We start from the raw sequence: 26022 nt of genomic DNA on the forward strand, positions 1-26022 counted from the left end.
TGAAACAAAACTCATTTTGCAGAATCTTTTAAGACAGTTTGTGTGGTTTGTAGTGGTTCGTGGATGGAGCAGAAAGCTTTTCTGTTTCCTGAAAAAGCTGCAAAAACAGCTGAACTGTGGGAGGCACTCCCTGCTGCTCAGCGGTTTTGAGCTGTATTCTGCAGAGCCTTTGAAGTTTAAAGTTGGAATGTTAAAGGGACTGCAGAAGACAGCCCAAAATAGTTGATGAGTGGGAAGCAAACTGCTCCCCATGGCTCAACTGTTTTCCTGGCTTTTTGCAAACCCCATTTAAAGGTACTGTGATCCCTTTCAATGGAGTTTGAGGGCCACAAACCATGAACCGGTGTGGTTCATGAATGAGCCTCCTGGTTTAATTCAGGGTTCTGTTCATGGTTCAGCCATGAACCATGAACAAAACCATATTTCCCCAGCTTGTGTTTATCCCAATTACTCACCATTACAAGTATACATTTAGGGACCTCTCCTTCAAGAATTTGTCTAACATCCTTTTAAAGCTGCCTATTCTTGTGGCCATTAGTACATCCACTGGCAGTGAATTCCACAATTTATTTATTTATTTGATTTGATTTATAGCCCACCCTACCCACAAAGCAATTTTTTTTTAAAAAAAATTACTTGTTGAATGACAAGGTATTTCCTTTTGTCTGTTCTGATATGCTAATCAGCTTCTTTGGTGTCCCCAAATTCCAATATGATAGGGAGGGAGATAAAAGCTATCTCTATCCATTCCATACATACATTTAGACTTCATCATATCCCCCCCTTTGCCATCTTTTCTCCCACTCTAGACTGAAGAGCCCCAAGCTCTGCAGCCTGCCATCATAGGAATGATGCTCCAACCCTTTAATCATTTTTGTGTCTTGTTCTGTACTTTTTACAGCTCTAATATCCTTTTTGAGATACAGTGACCAGTAATGTACACAGTATTTCAGATGGGTTTGCCATAGCTCTATACGAGGGCATTGCAATATTATGAACAGTCCCCTCATGTTTGCAAAGTTGTCTGTTTTGAAATCAAAAGTAATTGTTTACAACTTTCCTTTGACATGAACTTAACAGCTCTATGGTTAAGAGCTGTCAAGTTGGAACCAACTTGCAGCAATTTTGGCTTGCCTTGAGAAGCAGAGATATTTTGCCTTCACCTCCCTCTTCAGTCTTTCCTGGCGGTCTCCCATCCAAGTACCAACCCTGTGCAGCTTTCAAGATCTGATGAGGCTGGACAGTACCCACTACATATTCTCAGATTTCTGATAGTGACCAGAGGATCAATAAGGTTTGGGGCCCTGCTATATAGATTTATTTAAAAGCGTTCCATACCACTTTCCTGTTGTACGTACAGAGCAGTTCTATTGAATTGTAAGTCACCATGAATGCCGTGGCAGAAAAGTGGTATATAAATGTATCAAATTAAAGTGGTTTCACTTAATGTAACATCCATGGATTTAGGAACCCCGAAGCTCATGCAGTTTCAAGGCTTCCACTGCATTTCATGCTGCAAAAAGCTTCATCATTGTCCACCCAGGATTTTTTAAAGCCCTCAAATTGACTTATATGACTATACTGTGAGCAATATGGTATACAAGATAAAGGCTTGCGCTCTTTCCAAAATTTACTTCTGCAGACTTGCAAGGGAATGAAATACAAGCACCTCATATTACGAGTTGGTTGCAGGAAATGATTTCCTGAAGATGGTTCTGGAGACCTTAGCACAGACAGCATCATGTAGGCCACATAAAGGTTGCCAGGCAAAACCAAGCCTGGCAACTGGCAGGAGGATTTGGGGTGGGGCATAAAACATCAGCTGTCACTTCCAGGGAAAATGTGAAAGTGACATAAGGTAGCTCTAAGAATTGCTAGAAACCCAATGGCAGAACCATAAAGTTCCTGGCAATTCCTAGAACTACCCCATGTCACATCCAACTTATCGCTGGAAATGATGTCACAATATAGCTGACGTTGCATCCCCCTCTCCTGCTGCCACTCTGCATAGAAGTGGCAAAGCAACTGCTGGCGGAGACCTGCTACCATAGCAGAAGGCTTGGCAGCCCTAGGCCACATCTTCACCTTGGCAGCCCTAAGCAAAGCCTGCACAGCTTTCCACTAATTAAAGTCTCTGTTCCAAGCCCCAGATTTCTTGCCAGTGAGCTGTGATGCCATTGCCTTTGATGATGATGATGATGACAAAGATATTGGATTTATACCCTACCCTTCATTCTTAGAGTCTCAGAGTGGCTTAAAATCTCCTTTACCTTCTTTCCCCACAACAGACACCCTGTGAGGTGGGTGGGACTGAGAGAGCTTTCACAGAAGCTGCCTTTTCAAAGACAGCTTTGGGTCAGCTATGGCTGACCCAAAGCCATTCCAGAAGCTGCAAGTGGAGGTGTGGGGAATCAAACCTGGTTCTTCCAGATGAGAGTCTGCACACTTAACCACTACAGACTACACCAAACTTCTGGTCAAACAATTATCTGAAATTCTAAGTGGCCCTTCACATGTAGCCGAATGCAAACTGGTTTATTGGCATACAATGAGAATGCCATTGAAGAGGAGCCTGATATTTTCCAGATGAGTAAAAAATGACCTGGGGACTCCCAGATATATATTTCTTACCACTGAGGCAGTGAAGTGCACTGTTCAAGGCAAATTTGGAGGCACTGCCTCAGGGAAAAAAATACCAAGCATTTTGAAAGAACCTAGAAGTTTATCAGAGAGCTTCTACACATTCTTTGCTTGTTTCTATGGCTGAACAACTTAAGACAAAATGTCTGAGGGATGTTGGGGGAAGCTTGAAAAATTTTGAGAGGTCTGAACAAAATTTATCGTGGTTGGTAAGGAGTTGTAAAAGGACCAATCCTTGCACTCCTGTGAAATGTATTGCCAGCTTTTGTATTTTAATGTCTGGAGGAAGTGTTCGCAGCAGCTGTCTTTGCCAAAGTACTTTGAAGAATTTCATGAATAATCAGCACAACACTAAATGCCAATGAGATGATATTCCCAGCTATTGCAGAAAGCTCTTTTGTAGCCTTGCAACTCATCTTCACACTCCAGTGGGCGTTCATGCTTAAACAGAGGTGAACAAGTGAAATCTGTAATGGTACCTGAGGCTCGCAACTGCAAGGGCAGGAGGACTAATGGAATGACAAATAGCAATCTTTGCAATTGCGTTGGCTATAGAGCTCTCTTTTCCAGACAGCTGATGCCTTTACTTCCTTTGAACTTTAAAAAAAAAGCAGACTTCTATGCTACTTGGTTATCTAGCTGCACGTAAAAGTCATGCAGGATGATAGCATAGCACATGTTAAAATAAGACTCTAAAGGTTTACTCAAAATTAGGCATGTCATGATATGGAAATAGAAAAGTCGGTATTTTTATTTAGATCATTTAGCATTGCTATGAAGTGGAAGCAGCCCTAGGCCAAGCCTGCACAACTTTCCACTAACAATCCAGCCCTGCCCTTGCCACGCCGCAAAGTGGCTGCGCGCTGCGGGGCCATTCTTTGCAGCCCCGGCAGGATCAAACGGCTGCTTTCCCGGGCATCCAGGAGTTTAGTGCAGGCAGGGGCTGAGGCTATAAGAAGCCTCGGCCCCGCCTCTCCCCATGCAGTTCCGGGGAGTTTTTGGCCCGCCCACCCACCCTGCAGTAGTATAGGTTTCCACCGGTCGCCTTATTAGGGGGCAGGTAGGAATTTTTTCGCATCACCTGATTGGCCATTGGTGGTGTGTTTTTCACCTACCTTGTACTGCAAGCAGCGGTGTGGTTGTTAGGTAGGTAGGTAATTTGGTCACTTGGCAGAAGGAGCAAGGGGTTCAGACCTTGCCGGTGAGCACCCAGGCCTAGGCACCTGTGTTGTGCAGGCGATCCGTATGAAAGGCAGATGGGCTTCATGGCTCAATGTCATGGAATACGGATCGGGTTTCATGCCTCCCCTTGGTCGCCCCCTTCTGGTGATTGGGGTGGGGGTTAAGGGGAGGGCATGTGTGGTCTGCCGGCCCGGTTCTAGCCACATTAGTATGGCTGGGGCAGGGTGGCTCGCCCTTTTGTAGGACTTGGCGGGGTCAGGAGAAGACCCCAGGGCTCGTCCTATTTCAGTTTACCTTGCCATGTTATGTTATGTTATGTTAATAAAGTGGCCCTTTTCCCAGTTTTGCTTGTCTGCCTTTTTATTCCGTATGGGGGTGCAAAGCCAAATGCAGTTGAGTATTATTGTTGACCAAATAGTCACTGTCAGAAAACAGAAATCACACTTTCTGCATGAAATTAAGGCTGTGCATATTTTCTGTGTTAGTGCTCATAAAAAGTGGCAGCGTTTCCCATTATCGAGTCTGTTTTAGATAAGATGTTTCTAGTTCTTATGAATGCAGATAAATTGCAATGAGTGGGCAGTGGCTATTTCACATGCAACAAATAGTGGCCACTGTAGATAATGGAAATGTTCTGCTGGAATCATTGCAGCCCTTCTTTCCATCAGTCAGAGACTACAACCCACTTTTGACATCATCACCATTTTTTTTACCTTATCACTGGCATTAAATCTCCTGGTTGTTGCCTCCATAGATGCTAACCATGTTGTCCCAGCAAACTCCAAAAGTGCAAGTCTTTTTTACAGTTTTTAAAGCTCCTGAGCTATCTCCATAAGAGAATGTTTATAGAGGGTCCAGATGGTCAGAGGTGTGTTTGACTGAAGTTCAATACAGTATGAGGTATTACCTATGTAACATCTCTTTGTATCATCAGCCCCAATTAGACAAAGACAGGGATTCTGGATTAGTGAATGAAGGAGGAGAGGAAAGAACAGTACTCTCTGCCCAATGTTTTCCAGCTCATTGCCTACTTTGACCAACGTTTATAAACCTTCCTCTGACTTGGACAGCCTTCCTAGCTCTCCTCATACTCCGTGTGACATTTTATTCAGTATACCTTCAGTCATTTCCCTTTCTTCACTGTCACTTTTGCCCTTTTTATTTGAGCCTAGTTGTCTTTCATCTCTCCTTCTCCCTCAGTTATCTCTTGCTTACCCCATTGTCTACTCTGCTTTTTCTTCAACTTCCTTTCCTTTCCTGTCCCTTTAACTTCCCTATTTCCTGCCCTTCTTTTCAGTGCCAGCCTGCCAATCAAAGCTACTCCTGTTCCTGAATATTAAACCATAGTCAAAGTGACAACTGTTACATCCATCTCCAAAACTGGACTGCTAATATTTTGACCACTTTCCGTCTTTCTCATAATGGGAAGAGCCATTGTTGTGTAATGGTTAGAATGTCAAACTAGGATGTGGAAGACCCAGGTATGAATCCCCACTCCATCATGGAAGCTTGCAGGCAGACCTTGAGCTAGTATACACTCTCAACCTAACTAACCTCACAGGGTTGTCAGGATAAAATACAGCACCAAAGCTCATAGCCACAATTATTAGCACCAATGAAAAAATAACAAAATTCAAATAAAATATTATGTGGTAATATTACAAAATCTTATTCAAACGGCATATGCTAAAAAAGGTGCTCATGCCCTAGGACATCTCTAGCATGAGAGTTCTCCTCAACGTTACATGTTTGACACTTATTCTGGATCATGAAGCACACATGTTCAACAAAATCATAGACGGGACTATGGCTAGGTGGCAGAGCATCAGCTTGGCATGCAGAAAGTCCCAAGTTCAATCACCAGTTTATTTATCAGGCTTACATCCCACCCTATCCCAAAAATGGGCTCCGAGTGGCTCACAACAAATAGAATATAAATAAAATAGCAATAAGTTTTAATGAACCAAGTTTAAAACAATCAGAACCATTGAGATAAGATTGCAGCAAACAAAGACAACTCCAGACCAGAGCAGTCCATAATGCCTCCTGCAGGATGCTAGTCGGGTAATGTATTTCTATAAACAGGGGAGGCCCCCTGGATTGAATGTCTGCTGCCTCTACCAAAGGTCTGGTGAAACAGCTCTGGAGAACTATAACAACTCCCGAAGGGCCCTGATCTTACATGGGAGCATGTTCTACCAGGCTGGGGCTGCCTTGATCCAGGTGACTCTGGATGTCATCTGTCAGGGTGACCAGCACAGTCTCCATCCCATGGCCAGGGCAGAACCCAGACTGGAAGGGATCTAGTGGAGGCCTCATCCAATAAAGCCTGGAGCTACTCAGCTACCAGTCTCTCAAACACTTTACCCAGCAACTGAAGAGGGTCAGGTGACAGATGATGTGAAAGACTGAGACTCTGGAGAGCTGCTGAGAGTTTGAGTAGACTTTGAAAAGAAAAGATGGGCCAGTAGTCTGCTACAGTATAAGGCAGCTTCCTGAGCCCATGTGTCTAACAATCAACAAGAGTAAAATTTTATTTTAAATGCCAAAGACTGCAAGGAAGACTTGAGATTGAACAAACACATTATTTTCTTTTTAAATGGCAGTAGTCTGCTTTGCGAGAAGCCTGGTGCCCATGGGTTGGAAGAAAACCAGACACTGCAAAACTGTGAGAGCAGCTGGCAAGAAAAATTACAGTTGATAATTAATTATGTTTTTACCATGAGGATAATTTTCCCTCCTCGGTCCTATCTTTCAGATGAGAGAGAGGGCTTCTAAACCTGATTACAGCCCAGTCTATAAATCCATTACAACTGCAATCCTTTGAATATTTATTCTGGAGGAAGACCCACTGAGTTTACTGGCCCTTTGTTCTGTATAAATATGAGTTTATTGGCAGTTACGTATCCATAAACCAGAGCTGCATGGCAGATTATTTGGACTGAACATAATTCAATGAGATGCAGTCTACATTCTTACTTGTAAACTACCAGCAAAATCGGTGAGGTTGCACTGGAGTAAACACGGTTACAGTTGGGTTCTAAGGAGTAGTCAGATGTAAAATGCTGTTTAATATTTCTGATCATTATGAAATAGCAGTATGTACATACACACCTGGTGGGTCTTTCAATCACAGTAAATGACTGTATTATTCCCTGAACTCTCCTCTGGATGAAGAGGAACTGGTCATTGTATCCACAGTTCAAAAATGATTTGTTGAAAATGGACAAATGGACCTCCTAAACATGATGGCCTCAAGCTAGGGGACGTATGTTGACGTGTATTCCTGGCTAAATCTATCAATCAGTCTCTCTCCCTTCCTTCCCTCTAAAGAGCTCAAGGTAGTTTATGTGGTTTCTCCATCTCCAGTTCATCCTCAGAACAAGTTTGTGAGGTTGGATAGGCAAAGAAAGAAGATTGGATCCAGAAAGAGACTGGATTAAAGTCACCAAGAAAGCTTCATGTCTGAGTAGGTTTTGAAGACAGGTCTCCTCAGTCCTACCCAGACATTCTAGCTGCTACTCTACACTGTGTCTCGGCAAGAACTGACTACACAAATTGGTGTTATATCTATGTTTCGCCTCTTGTAAGCAATGGCCAAGGCTGTCCATGTACACAATTTTCAAAAAGCAGCTTGGGTGATAGTGTCATGCATGTGCTCTGTTGGATCAAAGTTCACCTCTTTGGGACATTAGATACATGAATGAGCAAATATTTTCACTACTTGCCTTGAAAGTGTGTGACCTTTGTTTTAAATTCCATTGAAAGACAAATCAGAATGTTTGCAAAGAATTCAATCATGCTCTTTATGAAGAGAAGCAAATAGCAGAAGAAAATTGATTTGTTAATCCAAGGCAAGGCTTGGACTCAAAGGTTGTATTAATTTCTTGGCAAGGAAATAGATTGATTTATGTCCTTTACAAAGCACAGGGAGTCACCTCAGTGCTGCCATGCTATATATGATTGCCTGCAGCATGACAGCCAGCTTGGTGTAGTGGTTAAGAGTGGCAGACTCTAACCTGGAGAACCGGATTTGATTCCTCAGTCCTCCACATTAAGGCAGCTGGATGATCTTGGGCCACTCACATTTTTCTCAGAACTTTCTCAGCCCCACCTACTTCACAGGGTTTCTGCTGCAGGGAGAGGAAGAGAAGGTGATTGTAAGCTGCACTAAGACTCGGGTAGTGAAGAGCAGGGTATAAAACCAGCTCCTACTCCTTTTTGTCTTCTCTCCTCTCCTCTTCCTCTCCAATATGGCTGTGTTGGTGTAAAGGTGGTGATTGCAAAACAGTTGTCATGCATTGTAGTGTCTTGATTGTGCTTGCAAAGTGACCAATGTGTTACCCAAGCATATGAATCAATTCTGTTTCTTGTATTCAAATCTGTCTGCTATAATTACTTTTCTTTTTGCAACTTTTAAATTTTGTTTTAGACCTGTTGGGCCAAAATGGAGACCTATGCTTTGTTTTCAGGCTATTGTTCAGCAGTTTGAACTAACTTCAGAGAACCTTTTTATTGCCGAGATGTCTGACATGAAACCCCTTTATAGCTGCATTGCAGAGGATTCTGCATAGCAAGTTCTAGTATGCAAAGGTAATTTACATGGAGAACTGTTCCTGGGTTTCACTATCATCCTCTGAGAACTGAGATTATACTGCAGTACAGAGACAACATAGCCCGTGGTGCTATGTCACAATAAAATAGTGGTATATAGCGCTCCCTTTTCAGGAATCTTGTGTTGTGTATGTTGTATTTTTAAATCAATTTATATAGAATTTATATATATCAAGTATGTCATGTATACATATAATGCTTGTTACTTAATGTACTAATAAAACTGGAAAATGAATATATTGTATGAGAAAACAGATGAAATGGAAAATGGCATAAACAATAAGGAATTGTGAGTTAAATTTGCAAAAGGTTACAGGGATTTTCAGGAAGAAACATCAGGGATAAGAAACTCAAAGGCATTTACTACACAGTTACGTAGTACAACCTTCCCATGCCATAGCACTTAAGAATGCATTTGAAGCCCTGATTTGGATAGCCCAGGCAAGCCTGATTTTGTCAGATCTCAGAAGCTAAGTGGGGTTGACTCTGGCAAGTACTTGGATGGGAGACCTCCTTGGAATACGAAAGCCGGAGACAGGAGCAGGCCTTATTCAGCCACCTCCCTGAATATTCGGCCTGCCCCCAGTAGGGCTCAACCAAAGGTTGTCATAACTTCCAGGGGTGTGTACACACTCAAATACAGAAAGAAAGGCTAAATCCAGCGAAGACAGAGGTCCTTTGCTTGGGTTGTCGGGGCCCAGGGAGGGAAATCCCCCTACCAGCTTTTGAGGGTGCGCCGCTGATAGCGGCGGACAAGGTCAAAAGCCTGGGGGTACTATTGGAGCCCTCCTTAACGATGGAGGCTCAGATAGCAGCCACTGCCAAGTCCGCATTTTTTCACCTTAGGCGGGCAAGGCAGTTGGCCCCCTTCCTGGAATGTGACGATCCAGCAACAGTGATCCATGCCACGGTCACCTCGAGGTTGGACTACTGCAATGCTCTCTACATGGGGCTGCCTTTGTGCCGAACCCGAAAGCTGCAGCTAGTGCAGAATGCCGCGGCCCGGCTGTTGTTAGGGCTCCCAAGAAGGGAGCACATCCGGCCGGGGCTCCGGGACCTGCACTGGCTGCCGATAGCTTACTGAGTCCGGTACAAGGTGCTGGTTATTACCTTTAAAGCCCTATATGGCCTAGGACCTGCCTACCTGAAGGACCGTCTCTCCCCGCATGTTCCCCAGAGAGTACTGAGACCGGGAACTCAAAATCTCCTAGATATCCCCGGGCCAAAGGAAGCCCGCTTAAAATCGACAAGGGACCGGGCCTTTTCTATTATGGCCCCCTCCTGGTGGAACCAGCTGCCGGAAGAGGTGAGGGCCCTGCGGGATCTCGCCCAGTTCCGCAGGGCCTGTAAGACAACCCTCTTCCGGCTGGCCTATGACTAGCTGGTACAAGAAACTGAGCGTAGTTATACTGGGTGTCTGCTGCCCCCAATGTTTTAAATGGTTCAATGTTTTAAATGGTTTAATGTTTAAATTTGCTCTATGTTTAACGCCTATTTATGTCAGATTCCTGTGTTGTAAGCCGCCCTGAGCCACTTGTTGGGAAGGGGTTGGATAGAAGTCATAAAAAATAATAATAATAATAATAATAATAATAATAATAAAAAATATATATATTTTTAAAAAAACAATCTGCTTGTCCATAAAAGCAGACCTCATTGAGAATAACAATTCTAGCCTAACTCTCCCCTAGACATGCATGTTTTCCAAGTATGTGGAACTCTGGACTTAGGGTTGAAGGATTTCAATTTGGGATTCCCCCCTCCCCACCTACATTTTGAAGTAGCATAGCCTAAATCATCTCTTTGCCTTTTCATTTCCCCACAATTGCTCTCTTTCCTTCTTCCTTCTAATAGAGTAATTCATCATAGGATGGTCCTGGTCAGATCATTACGACCTCCCTTGGCAACATTTCTCTCTCCAGGGGTGGGGCTTCTCTTCCCCACCCCGTCCTCTATCGTGCTCCAGCTTGCTTGGTAACTCTCAAAACACCATCAGTTATTCAGCTCAGGCCACATTATGCATCTGCTCAAGAATGATTATCTAGCCAGCAAAATCAATAAAGTGAAGCTCTATTAATAACACCCATTATAAGGGGAAATGCCAAAATGATTGTCGTGTTCTCTTGTGAATGTGGGGCCTTAACAGAGTGGAAACCATCAGAAAACCATTAGAATTAAATCATTCTGACACCATCATTTAAGTTTCTTTGAGAGCGGGGTGTCAGCACCTGAACACTCCTATGTGCTAATGGCTTTTTAGTACATGGTGGTGGGGGTTGGGAGCTTTAAAAGTTTTCTATGCAAACAAAAGACTTTGATCGTGGCTTAAACTGAAGTCCAAGGCAATGGAGCTCTTCTGAAGGAGTAAACAGTATAAACTGACTGGAACTTCAGGCAATCAGATTAGCAGCGTTTGACTTCCAGAACCTACTTAGGACAATGCTGTGCTAGTGCACACAGACTATACTACGGCCAAGGCATACATAAATAAGCAAGGAGGCACTAGATTGATGACACCCTTCTGGAAGTCCAATCTCCTGTTTGACTGGGCAGAGAAGAATTTAGTGAGTCTACAGCGTCTATCAAACATCTACAGGGTCTATCAAATCTCCAAGCCGACTGGCTGAATGGAAAAAAATTATACCCAGGAGAATGGAGTCTGAACAAAGAAATCTTCCAGAAAGTCACATTCCTCTTCAGGATCGCAATCTTTGATCTATTTGCAACACTGAACAACAATCAAGTCACCAGGTTTCTAATCAGATTCTATGATCCCAAGGTGGACGTAGAGGGCACACTAACTTAACCTTGGCCCAGAGGTCTCCTGTACACCTTCCCTCCAACCGCAAGTGATCAGCAAGATCAAAAGGGTCGAGGAAGGCACTGGAAATGATTTTTGTAGTTCTCTTCCAACCCAGAAGATCTTGGTTCTCAGAGCTACTGAGGATATCTGTGTCTCCACTGTGGAGACTGCCAAACAGACAGGATCTCCTTGTACAAGGACCAATTCACCACCCAGACCCTCTTTGGCTCCAGCTGACAATTTAGAGATTAAGTAGGCAGATTCAGAGAAACAGCCTTCTGAGGAAAGTAATTGACATCATGGTGCAGTCTGGAAAACCAGCTACAAGACTTATGTATAATCAAGAGTTTCAAAAAATGGACCAGTAATATGAACATATATGAACATATGAAGCTGCCTTATACTGAATCAGACCCTTGGTCCATCAAAGTCAGTATTGTCTTCTCAGACTGGCAGTGGCTCTCCAGGGTCTCAAACTGAGGGTTTTCACGCCTATTTGCCTGGACCCTTTTTTTGGAGATGCCAGGGATTGAACCTGGAACCTTCTGCTTACCAAGCAGATGCTCTACCACTGAGCCACCGTCCCTAGAAAAGATAGAGCCACTAAAACTTACTTAGAAAGACATCATCCTATTTCTACATGAAGGTTGGAAACAGGGTTTGAGACCAGATACTTTAAAAAGACAGGTTGCAGTCAATACTGCCTCTAAGCGGTAGAGTCTTGTGAGCAAACATTCTATTTTGTGAGCTACTGGCATTAAAGTTGTGAGCTACTGCATACATTAGCTTGCTCTGGGGCCATTTTTCTTCATCTAAGACAAAAAAAGTGTGAGCCGGAGCTAAAAATCCTGTGAGCTAGCTCACATCCTTCAGCTTAGATGGATTGGCTGCTGTGTCATGTCATAGAAGACTGAAATTTGTCATCTCACAGACACATAAGGCACTTCCTAAAAGAAACCATGCAGTTGGCACCTCCAATTAGACATAGGTTTTCTGCATGGAATCTTTCTAGAGCATTACAGGCCTTGACAAAAAAAACATTGTTAGCACCAGGCACTTTAAGGTAAAAACTGCTGATGCAACATTATGTAACTCCAACATACTAGCTAAATGAGAGGCATGTGAAGCTAGTTAAGTGGGGTGGAACATGATAGGCCAGCTCTACCATAAGAACCAGCAACCTAGTCCTTAGACTTTGCCTTGGGTGGATGAGGAGGAAGGAGTGTTGGAGACGTGGAGAGCTATTTGATAACAGAGACCGTTGCTCTGTCCGTTTGACTGATGATGGCAATGACCCTGGTATGTGTAGACTAAGCTTTGGATTTGTGACTTTGTACTTCTGACCTGGATGGACTGACTACCTGTGCATTGACTACTTTGGACTGCCTTTAACCACTCTTATGCTGTAACCCCAATACAACTGTTTTCAACCGGCTTACTGAAGTTGTGTCTTTGTAGACTTTTTACTCGAGGCTGCTCTTATCAGCACACTCATACTGCGGGACTTCCACGCACTACTGACAAACATTCAAACCCTTAACATTTATGTCTTGGAAGACAACTTTTCTTGTGGCAATAATCTCTGCAAGAAGGATTTCTGAATTAGGAGTTTTACTGGCTAGAAGAGAAATGCATGTTTTTCATAAGGACTCGGTGGTACTTAGAACAGAGCCTTCCTTTGTGCCAAAAGTAGTTTCCCCTTACCATATTAACCAAGAGCTGGTGCTACAATTCTTTAGTCCTAAACCATCTCTTCCAAGCAGGTCCTGATCTACATGTTTTTTGAGGGGGGGGAGCAAAATTAAAAAATGGTGCCCCCTTATGGGCCATTCTATTTCATGTTCCCATAGAATACAATGGACTCCATACTCAGTTTGCCCCCCCCCTCCATCAGCACCCAGGGCAAGCAACCTCCTCTGCCCCTCCTAGTTCCGGCCCTGCTTCCAAGAGAGAGAATCTGGCACCAATTAGATGTATGTCTGCTTAAATAGGAGTTCCCTTGGAGTTCAGTTCTAGACCTCAGCATGTCTGCTTAAATAGGATGCTTCAGATTAGGCTAATGGATGCTCTGTTTGTGTCTCACAGTTCACAGTCTCTAGGGGGAAAGGTCTCAAAATCATCTTATAGATCAAGTTGTATATCTGAAAAGGAGTAGTAGTAGTAGTAGTTATTTATTTATTATGCAAGTTTATATTCTGCTGTCCCCACTAGTGGGCTCAGAGCGGATCACAACATAAAAATAAACATATAAAATCAACATAAATAGCAATTGACTTCAATAAACAATATAAATTCCTTTAAAACACAGGGTTTCCAATTGGACTTAAGTTGGTCACTACTGCATAAACTGGGCTACATATAATAATGGATGATACTTCAATAGTATCAGCAATATCAGCAGAATCAGCAGTATCGGGGTGGGGGCTAAGATCTTCCTAAGTTGCCTCAACCAAAGGCCTGCTAGAACAGAAGGAGAAGGAGGAGACAGTGGAGGATGAGGAGGTTGTTTGTGAACTGTTGGTTATATAAACTGGTCTTTCTATTTTTTGTAAGGAAGAGTCTTCCCACTGCCTTCCCCTTTGAAAGAAAAGGGTAATTTCCTCTTTGTCGCCTGTAGTTTTTAGCATTAGGCCTTGTGCTGGTCTTCCCCCCAACTCCCCTCTGCATTTTAGGCTATTGTAATATGTACCAGTGGTCCAGTCTGACATGCTAAGCAGGTTGTATGTGTCTTTCTTTGGGAACATTAGACCACCCACAAGCTATGCAGGAGACACATTACACAAAAAGTCTGCTGTTCACTTAGAACGCTTGTGACTTGGCTTTCTCCCAGGCCTGCTATGAACGTTGCTTGCCTCTTACAGACAGTGGCTGGAATGGTAACCTAGCATTTCATAAATGATCCTGGATGCCCTTTAAGCAGGCTGGTAAAAAAAACAGAAGAGGAAAGTACCAGTGCCATTTGTAAGCATTCCTGGAAGAAAAAATAATAATGTTGCATTGTATATTTTCATAGCCTTTTGAGATTTACCTTCCTTTGTATTTGCTTTTAATGTCTAAATGGTAGGTCTGTAATCCTGATAGAAAATATGCCTTCGTATGGGGGTATTGTTTATTTATCTTCCCCAAAGCCAATGCATAGGCAGGTAAAAGGGCTGCCATTCAGCTGCTTGGATAACAGATGCTGGTGTATTAGTGTAAAAGATTAGAGATAGTTTTCTATTACTTTGACAGCAAAGCAGCTCCTTTGTGTTTTCAATGTAGGAGCAGAGGTGGGAAACACCACAAATAAGTGCTATTATCTGCCATTCAGGAGGCCTTTGGAGAACCTTAGCAACTGGAGGGAACTATTGCTATAGAAGTTGTAAGAAACGCCTGTTCCTACGCCTCACGTAACAAGAAGTCCTGTGATGTGCCATTACCCAGATTCAACCCAATCATGTGAAGATAAATCACACAGCTCTGCAAGCCCATAAGGTTATCAGGGTCCCTGGAATATTGTCCCTTCACTCCAGTCTTCACAGCTTTGGGGAAACAATTCTGTTTCTACAACAGGGTTGACACCAATTTTACTTGTGTATGCTTTTCTCCACGTCATCTAATGCCACATGCTTACTACTAGAAATCAGACCTACATGTCAAGCTTTACTCTGCTCTGTTTTGACCTCACCTAGAGTATTGTGTTCAGTTTGGGGCACCATAATTTAAGGGCATTGACAAGCTGTAATGTGTTCAGAGAAGGGCAACGGAGATGGTGAGGGGTCTGGAGACTAGGTTTGCCAATCCCCAGGTCCCAGCGGGGGTTCTTTTGCTTTCCCAGTCAGCTGGCTGGCAGGGGGAAGCCCCACCCCCACAGGACCATGTGCCTTTCCACCTCCAGAGGCTTCAGTCTCCGATTGAAAGGCTTCCTCTTGGGATGGTGTGTCTGTGTTACTTTGAAGAAGCTGGCAGCAACTCATGAGTAGAGAGGCCAGTCCCTCGCTTTAGAGTCACCAGAAACGGGGTGGGGGTGGGGTGGGGAGGGAAACATCTGCTGAGCACTTCATTATTCCCTATGTGGAGATCGATTCTCATAGGGAATAATGGGGAATTGATCTGGAAGTTTCAGGGGCTCTGGGGGAGCTACTTTTTGTGGTAGAGGCACCAAATTTTCAGTATAGTATCTAGTGCCTCTCCCCAAAGTACCCCCCAAGTTTCAAAACAATTGGACTGGGGGTCCAATTCTATGAGCCCCAAAAGAAGGTGCCCCTATCCTTCATTATTTCCTATGGAAGGAAGGCATTTAAAAAGGTGTGCTGTCCCTTTAAATGTGATGGCCAGAACTCCCTTGGAGTTCAATTATGCTTGTCACACCCTTGCTCCTGGATCCGCCCCCAATGTCTCCTGGCTCCACCCCCAAAGTCCCCAGATATTTCTTGAATTGGACTTGGCAACCACACTGGAGACCAAGTCCTACAAGGAAAGGCTGAAGGAGTTAGGTAGATTTAGCTTGGAGAGGAGATGACTGAAAGGTGATATGATCACCATCGTCAAGTACTTGAAGGGCTGCCATATAGAGGATGTTGCAGAGTTGTTTTCTATGATCCCAGAAGGCCATATCAGAATCAACAGGTTTAAATTAAATCAGAAGGTTTTTTTGACTAAACATTAGGAAGAACTTTCTGACAGAGTGGTTCCTCAGTGGAACAGGCTTCCTTGGGAGGCGGTGGGCTCTCCTTTTTTGGAGGTTTTTAAGCAGAGGGTAGATTAGGCTTCCCAAACCTCCCACTCTGGCGGGAGACCCCTGGGTTCGCAGCCTCATCTCCCGCTCTTCAAAAATTGGGAAGCGGGGGGTGGGGGGTGGAGGGGGGGAGAACATACATGTAGCCTTCATGTTATTATAGAGCTCCTGAGCCGTTTGTAAAATGTATGCCCCTTTAAGGCTGGGCAGGAAGCAGGAAGGGCTTGGGAGAACGGCCCCTCCCTTTCTTTTGCTTTCGTTTTCACAGCAAGAGTTCTCCGGAAGAAGATCTGGTAAGTATTGTGTGTGAGAGAGAGGGAGGGGGCAGGGAATTCCCTGGTTTGGAGGCCCTCCCCCCTTTAGAAAGCATGGGGGGGAGGGAAATGTCTACTGGGCACTCTATTATTCCATATGGAGAATGATTCCCATAGGGAATAATAGGGAATTCATCCGTGGGTATTGGGGGCTCTGGGGGGTCTATTTTTTGAGGTAGAGGCACCAAATTTTTAGTATATCATCTAGTGCCTCTCCCCAAAATACCCCCCAAGTTTCAAAACGATTGGACCAGAGGGTCCAATTCTATGAGCCCCAAAAGATGGTGCCCCTATCCTTCATTATTTCCTATGGAAGAAAGGCATTTTAAAAGGTGTGCTGTCCCTTTAAATGTGATGGCCAGAACTCCCTTGGAGTTCAATTATGCTTGTCACATCCTTGTTCTTGGCTCCACCCCCAATGTCTCCTGGCTCCACCACCAAAGTATCCTGGCTCCACCCCCAAAGTCCCCAGATTTTTCTCTAATTGAACTTGGCAACCCTAGGGTAGATGTCCATCTGACAGCAATGCTAATTTTATTAACTTAGGCAGATCATAAGAAGGGGGGTAGGAAGGGTTCCAGGCCCTTTTTACATGCCAAGGGAAATGCTATTCACCACTTTGGGGTCAGGCGGCAATTTTTCTCCAGGCCAGTTTGACCAGGGATCTCAGAGGGCTTTGTTTTTGTTTTTTGCCATCTTCTGGGTGTGCAGTAGGTATGTGTGCGGGAGAGGTACTTGTGAATTTTCTGCATTGCGCAGAGGGTTGGACTAGATGACCTTGGAAGTCCCTTCCAACTCCAAGAGTAAGCCTAACCTGTCCCCCCCGCCCATTTAGTTGGCAATCCTATTATTAAACAAAAAACAAAACAGCATCTGCAATAGAGAGGATGACTGGTTAATACCTCTGGTTGTATTATGTCACCCTTTTGTTCTCATTATCTGTATGGGGGTTTACATTCCTCCGGCCTTCTTGTCAGATTTTATTGCATTTCTTTCCTAAAAATAGGTGTTTAGATACATATTTTGCTCCACTATTTGAATGAACTCTTGGTCATGTATTGTTTCCTAAAGCTGTATGTGTGGCCTTGATTTAGTTGGGGAAGGTTGGCATCTCAAAATAATGCTGTTGTGTATAGCCCTGCCAAAGAGGCTGTCAGATGGAAGAACCCTCTATGAAAACACTAGTCTATCTAGGCTTTTCCTGCTTAAGAAGCAGAATTTGCTGTCAAGTTGCAGCTGACTCATGGCAAAACCTTCCACAGGCCATTCCAGTGATGACCAGAGATGATCTCCATGGCAACCCCAGTCTTCCTTGCCAGTCTCCCATCTAAGTACTTACCATGATAGAACCTGCTTAGCTTCCAAACCCTGATGAGCTCAAGAATAAACCCCACTGCAAAAAAGGGGTGACTAAAGACTATTCCAAGTTAATTTTTGTTCCGACATTTAAAAAAAAAATGGCTGCGCAATGACAGGTATTTAAAATACTTGTTTACAAAATATCAATATACAAGATGGACTGCTACCTACACATTAGTAAATCATGACCTCAAAGTATAGCCACTTGCCCCTTCAGTTCCCTTCTGTAAATAGACTACCATTTGGGGCATTAAAAAAAATCTATTACTTTCTTGACTGTGGGGTGCTTTGTTGTGCCAGCCAGCATACCATGTGTGATGATTTAATAAGACATCAACAGTTGTACCCTTCATCAGGTTGTTAGTCAGGTCACCTGAAGTCTTAAAAGGTGTGTGTGTCAGTATTTGTTTTTTGGAGAAAACTTCCTGCAAATGAAATTTATGTATAGCTCTCTCTCTCTCTCAAAAAAAAGTAATAATAATGAGGCTCTGTTACTATCCCTACTCAAACTAATAGCCAGATTTTCCTACTTCTCCTATTCCCTTCATCCTCTCACTGGCTATAGAGTGAAACTCAGATTGGCCTTATAGCTTGCTAGTGATGGTTATAGAAAGTTGAATCAAATTGCCTTGCAATCTTCCCTCTGATCCCACTGAGGTGATCTACCCATCCCATCACAGACACAGCTTCAGATTTTTTAGCCCCGTTAGGCTAACTGTGCTCCTTTTTTACTTCCTTGATGGGGAATGTTCCTCTTTGCCTTCAGCTTCTTATTCATCCAGCTCTTTGCTGACCTCGATATGGTACTTCTCTTCATATCTTCTTTCTCTATATCTTCTGCCTTCCAATTGCCAGCCATCTACCTTTATATACCTGCTCAGGAAAGTTCCATCCAATCAATTGCTGGAACTTGTGAGGTCTTATTTGATTGTTTATTGAAAGCTCAAAATACCCAATGAAGTGTCCCTCCTAACTGAAACTGCATTCTGAGTTTGAAAGCCCTTTTTAGGGTGATTCTGCACTAGGACTTTAATCCTGGTTCAACCCTGTCCCTGAAATGACATTCTATATTAAAATTGGGTTCACCCCTGATTTTATCTGAGGTTATTATTCATTTCTGTACTAAAGTGAGGTCATCCCCCCCCCCATTGTCTTGGGTTATCACAATGCTGTTTGTACCAGGGTTTTTTCACTCCTTCACAGGCTATCCCGGGTTATATTAGTGTAGAAGCATAACTTGGTTTTTAATCTTTTAGCCTCTGTTATCCCTCTGCCTGCACTTTCACCGATTGGCCACTTGTTGGCACATGTAAGGTTTTGTTTTTGTTGGAGAGTTCTATTATATATTTTCCCCCTTTTTTCTTTATCATCCATTTTGGGTTGTTCACTGTGCAGTTGCTTCCAACAATCCATCTTCTTTTGTGTTCAGGTTGTGGCTCCATCAGAAATAGGCTGGGTAGGAGGCTGGCTTTTCCCCTCACCCACACTGGGTGAATCTGAGGGACTCAAATGTGATGCAAGTGTTCCCCCTTCTTGATCATGAATAACCACTACCATTAGTGCTACTGAATGAAGACACTCCTCCAGAATGATATGAATTCCAACAATGTAATGGCAAACCACCTCGTAAAAAGTCTGCTGTGAAAACATTGTGATACGACGTCACCCCAGAGTTGGAAATGACTGGTGCTTGCACAGGGGACTACCTTTAACTTTTAAATAAAGTATACAATATCTACACATGTGGGTTTCTCAAGAACAAGTCATGTCAAACTAACCTTATCCTTTGAGAAAGTTATTGCCTTGCTGGATCAGTAGAATGCTGTAGACATCATTTATTTTGATTTCAGTAAGGCTTTCGATAATGTTCCAGGTACTATTCTTGTTGACAAGTTGGTAAAATGTGGTTTGAATCCTGTTAGTGTTAGGTGGATCTGTAACTGGCTGACAGAATATACCCGAAGAGTACTTATGAATGGTTCTTCATGCTCTTGGAGAAGAGTGACAAGTGGAGTGCCTCAAGAATCTGGCCTGGGACCTGTTTTGTTCAAGGTCTGTATAAATGATTTGGATGAAGAAATAGAGGGAATGCTTATTAAATTTGCAAATTATACTAAATTGGGATGGGTTGCAAATACAGTTGAAGACAGAGAAAGGATACAGGATGATCTTGACAGGATGGAAATCTGGGCTAAAACAAATAAAATGAATTTTAATGGGGATAAATGCAGGGGTGGAATTCTAGCAGGAGTTCCTTTGCATAATAGGCCACACGTCCCTGATTTAGCCAATCCTCCAAGAGCTTACAAAGCTCTTTTTGTAAGCTCTTGGAGGATTGGCTACATCAGGGGTGTGTGGCCTAATATACAAAGGAGCTCCTGCTAGAATTCCACTTCTGGATAAATGTAAAGTTCTGCATATAGGTAGGAAAAACCAAATGTATTCTTGGGAGGTTGTGGGCTTTCCTTCTTTGACGGTTTTTAAACAGAAATTAGATAGCCATCCAACAAAAATGCTGATTATGTGGATTAGGTAGATCATGAGAAGGAGGGCAGGAAGGGTTGCGTTAATACCTAGTTCTTCTGGACCTTTCTTTCATGCCCAGGTAAATGCTTATTGACACTTTTGGGTCAGTCAGCAGTTTTTCTCCAAGCCAGTTTGTCAAGGGATCCTAGAGGTTTTTGCCATCGCTGGAGATGTATGTGCATGGGGAAGGGATCATTATGCAGTGAGTTGGACTAGCTGACCCTGGATGTCCCTTCCAACTCTATGGTTCTGTTAGATGTCTGAAACAGCTTCAGAGTACTGTGAAACATTCTGACCTCTGCAACCAGGAAGGCAGAATTTTGAGGGGGGGGGGGATTTCACTTTTTACTACACATTGATATCTGGCTTGGGATAGTGAATAACCTCCAAATAAAATATCATTACATTTTTCACAGAGCTTCCATAAGCGGTTTTAGTAAGGTTTTTTTTTTTTTAGTAAGGCAAAATAGAGCATGAGACCCAAGGAAAGAGAACAGAGCTATTTCAGCAGATGTAATTACCTTTTTAATTAAACTGAATCAATGCACTTTTTTCATTGCACTGTGTAACATTCCAACTAAATTAATATTAATTCATGAAAATGAATAGTTGATGTTGAAAGCCCTTCAGTTTCAAGTGAAATGTTTAATTTTGTTATGTAACCACATAAGAATTCTGAGGCAGTGATGGCCAGCAGGAGTGTAGCTTTTCTTGGAATTTTTACATCCATCAGAATTCATCCATCAGGTGTGATTTTTTTTTAACCGCTATGCTATTTTTCTGACCTCAAATGGCCCCCAGAGCTGCCGTTTGCACATTAGGTGAAACATAAAGGAAATATGTATGTTTTCCCCAATAGGCTTAATATCTGCTCAAGGGAGCCATTTGAGGTCAGAAAATAACCTGGAGAATGAGCTAAAAAACCCTTTCTCCCTATACCACAGCATCAATCAGAATGCCTTTCTTTTGCTGTTGCTGTTTTTCTCCCCAAAATGAATAATGGTCTAAGATCCATCCACAGAGCTTCCAGCTGTCCCATCTTCATGTCTCAAATCTCAGCAACCTTCTATTTTGCATATTTCTACTTTGTATATTTGTACTTTGCATATTTCTGGAGCTACCTAATTGTGCTGCATGTTTTCCCTTCCTTCCTGTCCTCAAAGGTGCTACACTTTTGGTTCTCTTCCTTCTTAATCTCTGGTTGCATTGGGAAAGAAATCTTGTGGTTTTTTGTTATGTGAGCTACCTACAAAGGTATTGGCATCATGTGCATGTGGCACTTCTATTGGCATCATTTTGCATCACATGGCCTTCCTGATGGCACACCTCCAGATTTATTTTTACCTGCATTAGTTAGGCTGTTGTAGCCAGGCCAGCTTTCCTAACTCTGATGTGCATGGCACAGCTCAAAAGGAAAAGATACTTTGTGATAGGCAGCAATTCCACACCAAAGCTTCAGGAAGAAAGCAAGAGAGCCAGAGACTGCCTCTAATGTAACTCTGTGCAAGAACATATCCAATTTATCATTATGATTTTTCCCTGTCCATACCATCCTGAAGTCATCATGTGGCAGAAGGCCAGGTTCTCATGACTGGGAGATCTCAGGGAGGAACTTATCCCACATGGTATGAGAGACTGAAAATATAGAATTGCTATCCTCTGGGTGGGGGCTGGAAACCACCCAGAATTACAACTGATTTCCAGAGATAAGTTCCTCTGGAGAAAATGGCTGTTTTGGAAGTTTGGCTCTATGACATCCCCAAATCTCCATTTATTTCCCAACTCAAAGTTGGCAACCCTACTGAGGAAGCACTGCATTATAGGTTGCAAGTAAGCCAACAGACTTGGTTCACTTTGTATCACATTGTTTCCAACACAAGAAGGAGGCAGCAGGTGACATATGAGCTGTTCAAGATGCTGAATTTTTGGGGTGTGTGTTTGTGCGTGTGGAAAAGGATTAAATAAGGCTTCTAAAAGTCAAAAATACCATATCCCTAAAAACTGAGCCCAAATTGAAAATTAAATTTTTAAAGAAATATATCAATTGAGAGGAAGAAACGTATTTTAATAAACAGGTCATGATGGTGTCTTGTGTGACTAACAGTATGATCCTTCCAGATCTCAAGTTTAGCCAGGAGTCAGCCTTTTGAATGTGTGAAGTCATGCAATTATTTAAATAGAAATTATTACATTAGAATGTCAGATGAATTATTCTTCTTTAAAAACTAGTTCTCACAAACAGATGAAGCCACAACCTTCCTTCTGGGTTGTATAATTTTAGATTGTAGGTGGAGGTCCATATGACTGAATGCTCCTCCTTTTAAACAAACAAACAAAGCTTGATGTCAGAGAGAACCAGTCTAGACTATCCTTCACCCTGATGATTTTTTCTTAAAAAACCCTTCACCCTAACTTTTTTTTTAAAAGATGTATATAGAAGGATTTCATCATGGGAACCCACAACTTGTCTGGTATGGTCCAGTTCTTTCACAGGCTCGCCTTTTTATTTGTGAGAACTCCTTCTTAAATGAGAATGATTAAAAGTCAGAAGGTGTGGAGAAGTAAAGTTTGGATCAATGGAAGGTCATAAATAAGCATTATGCATCAGTGCTGTACAGTTTTCAGACCATGCGTTACAGCCAAATGTTCATTTATCATGCAATGGCTTGCTTACAGACCAAAGAACGTGCCCTTTTGAGACAATAAGTTATTCTAAACTGAGGCATTATTCTTGGTAGAAATACACATCAACCAATTTGTCATTTTATATAGAACTCCTAGCGCTTTAAAATGCAGAAACAACTGCTGGGTTTTTTTTTCATTGTACAACTTTGTATAAATAGAGTCTATAATAGAAATAGAGGTAGACTCTGTTTCTACAATGCAATTAAATTGGAAGCCATAAATCTTTAATTTTTTCCCCCCACTGAGCTCTTCCTCTGGGATTGTATCAGGCATGGAAGCTTTATAATGTAGCGATGTTATTAAATCTCTTGCTCTTTCCAGCTCAGGATATACAAGATAACAGAACATTTCATGAGTTTGTGGGTTAATGTCTTTTTACTGCCATTCCCTTCTCATGCAAATATTAATAAAATTGTCTGAGTTGTTAGAGACTGGCTTGTAATAGAATCATGAGGTCCCAGTGGGAACATTATTAGGAGTAGGTGAAATTGAATCCCGTTGCAGACAGTTGGGGAAGCAATTTCCACCCAATTGAAGCCCAACGTAAGGTCAAGAATAGAGTTAGATGTCTGTTCTGTCCCAATGGTCAACAAGGGAATCATTTCATAACCAGGAGATTTTGAACCACACACAAAATTCATGCTCATCCCAGGGGCTCAGTTCCCCGGTATAAGCTGATCTTGTAAACTCAAAATCTTTGAATTCCGTTCCATAGAGAGCATCAGCTTGCCTGGGGAGTGGCTGGGGCTCAGTGGGAGACTTGTTGTAAAAGGTTCTAAAGAGTGGGAGACTTGCATACAAAAGGTCCCAGGTTCACTCCCCAGCATCTACAGTTAAAAAGATCAGGTAATACATGATGTGATAAAAACCTCAGCCTGAAACAGGGTTGCCAGGTCCCCTTGACCATCTAGGGGCAGGGGTGGGTTATTCCTGGTTGGTCAGGAACATTGCACAGCATCCGCAATGCAATGGCATCACCCAAAGTGGTATCATCATGTTGGGGATGTTGCATTTTGGCCAAACTCTATGATTAAATTGTTTAGGGGTGGGGTTTCCCCTGCCAGTCAGCTGGTCGAAGGTGGAGAGGAGCTCCCGAAACTGGGGAATCCCCTGCTGGGGCCTGGAGCCTGGCAACCTTTGCCAGAGACCCTGGAGAGCTGCTATTAATCAGAGTATATACTATTAATTTTGAATTGTGTGCAACTGGCTGCCCAAGGGATTAAGGCTGCCAATATCCAGGTGAAGCTTAGAGATCTCCTGGAATTCAAACTGATCTCCAGACTACAGAGATCAGTTTCATTGGAGGAAATGAAAGCTTTGGAGGATGAATTTTATGTTTCCTCCTGACCCCAAAGTCCACCCTTCCTAGGATCTGCTTCCAAATCTTCAGAAATTTCCCAAAATGAAATTGGCAGCCTCAAAAGGGATTGTGGAATTAAGTAGCTGCTTTTTGTGCAGATCTAATGGTAATGTTGTCTGCTTGGGACACTTATTGGCAATATCATGAATGTGCATTTTTTATGTCACCAGCAGAAAGTCATGGATATACACAGGCAGAAGTATCACTATTGTTTGTGTACAGAAGTCGGCCCCCTCCCAGCCGAACGGCAATGCCGCTTTCAGGCTGGGGGCCATGTTTGCCCTCCTGGAAGGAGGGAAGGCTGGCATCGGCTCCCCGACATACGGGAAGCTAAGGGACGTGGCGTTGGGGCTATAAAGCCCCAGCCCCGCCTCGAGCAATGCAGTCCATTTCAGCTCTCAGGAAGGAGAGCCGCATTGCTCGGAGCTGAGGCAAAAGTGGTGCGAGCGGGGCTGATTTTTACTTTTAGTCAGCAGGTGCGGGGCGAGCGGCAGTGTGGCGTGTTTAGCTTCGGGAGCATTTGCTCCGTCAGCCTGTACCCACCCTGGGCAGCAGGGGTTGGCCTCCAGGGGTTTGTTTGTTGGGTCAGGGGGGGTTTTAGGGAGGGAGTTGGGCTTGAGTGCCCCCCTTCCTTTCTTTCATTGGGTTGCGGGGGTATAGGCATCTAGGGGGTGCTGGGCTTTCTCACCCCCCCCCCCCGGTGTTTCACCCACCCACCTCTCCCTCCCTTCTTCTGGGAGTTACTACAGGGAAGAAAGCAGGTGCAAGGTGCACCCCTCCCATTTTCTTAGGGGGCTGAGCCCCTGTTTGGGGGGAGCTGGTTATTAAGACTAATCTGGGGGTCATGTTCCTTGTTTGGGTGGGATAGTTGTGGGCATGGTGCCCAAGAAGGGTCAGGACCCTTCCAAGGGGAAGCAGCCTGCAAAGAAGCGAGCTCAGCAACCCAGTCCCCCCGGTGACTTGGGCGAGGAGGCCCAACTTAGGCAGGCCATTATGGGGCAACTGGATGCGCTGGAGCAGCAGAGGGGCGCGGCTGGGGCCCCTCCAAGGGAGGGGCGTTGCCAGACATCCAGGCGGTCTTCCAGGTTGACTTTTGAAAAAGAGGTTCTGGCTCACCTTTCTGCTTTGCAGGGTGTGACGGTCGGTGCAGACATGCGGCAGGAGCCTGACCAGGAAGACGATGCGGATACGGAAGTGGTATGCAGCAGGGAGCTCAGCACCCATGGAATGGTGGGGAAAGTAGTGCAGCCAGCCCCAGCGGTGGCAGAGGCTGTCTGCCCCTAGGGGGTAATGGGTAAGTCCCCAACACAACCCCAGTTGCCAAGCTGGCCATGGGGCACAGTCCAGCCTAGCACCCCTCAGGGCTTAGCAGGTCCAGTAGTGACACCACCAGGACAGTCGGGACCTTTAGGGCAGCAGGCACAGTCTTGACACTCCTGGGCTTGGGGCGCGCACTGTGCAGCACCTCAATACCATGGTTTTGTTGGGCCTGTTTCACAGCCCTCTGGGCAAGGGGTGGCCATGACTTCGTCACAAGGCACCGCCACTTCTACGGCGATGCCAGGGGTACTGCCACGGGGAGGACAGCACCAGTTGTCCCAGCAAGGTGGCTCACCCTCCCAGGACAAGGCGGGGTCCTGGGTTTGACCCCAGGGCTTGTCCTCTTAGGCCTAGACCTCTTGCTATTCCAGCTCGTTCAAGTTATGTTTAATAAAGCAGCCCGGTTTTCATCCAACACTGTGTCAGCCTCTTCATTCCGACTGGGGGGGGGGGGAAAGTCGGCCCCCTCCCAGCTGAACGGCAATGCTGCTTTCAGGCTGGG

Source organism: Heteronotia binoei, chromosome 4 (assembly GCF_032191835.1).
Source record: "Heteronotia binoei isolate CCM8104 ecotype False Entrance Well chromosome 4, APGP_CSIRO_Hbin_v1, whole genome shotgun sequence".
NCBI classification, from domain to species: Eukaryota; Metazoa; Chordata; class Lepidosauria; order Squamata; family Gekkonidae; genus Heteronotia; species Heteronotia binoei.